Consider the following 598-nt stretch of genomic DNA (forward strand, 5'->3'; position numbering starts at 1 on the left):
TCCCCTCCCCTTCCCCTTCCCTTTCCATCTCACCTCTCTTCTCTCTTCTCCTCTCTTCTCTTCTGCTCAATTCGTCATGCCCCTCAAAGTGCCCCAAGAGCTTTTCCCTGCGTATTAGCACACTGAATTCTTGCCAACTTTTTTCCCCATTTTTTCAAACCCACAAGTCTTCAACAAAGTTTATATGCATTTTAAAATCTTTAATAATGGAAGGGCCCCAACTTAAAAGAAAGGCCACCAATTTATGAAAAAAAATCCTTATTTAAAAATGCAATTTATTATATATTTAATCTTCTATCTATCTTCTATAATCTCAATAAAATAAAAGGAATTTTAGTCATTTGATTTAAGCTTTCATCTTAGTTTAAGCATATGGAAGCACTGTCAAAAGGTTCTGTGAATCAAGGCCTGGGTTTATCTCACTGGAGTAAATCTGGCAATGGCCAAGCTTGCACTAGTTAAGTAAAACCAGCTTTCACACTTCTACACTATATTTTGGTCTGCAAAGGACTTGACCTCACTTTTGCTGAAGTATTTATTATGGCCCATTCACTTCTGATACTTATCTTAGCAGCTCCTTTGCTCACATTTCTTATAC

Source organism: Nothoprocta perdicaria, unplaced genomic scaffold (genome assembly GCF_003342845.1).
Source record: "Nothoprocta perdicaria isolate Ctin4 unplaced genomic scaffold, notPer1 scaffold_208, whole genome shotgun sequence".
NCBI classification, from domain to species: Eukaryota; Metazoa; Chordata; class Aves; order Tinamiformes; family Tinamidae; genus Nothoprocta; species Nothoprocta perdicaria.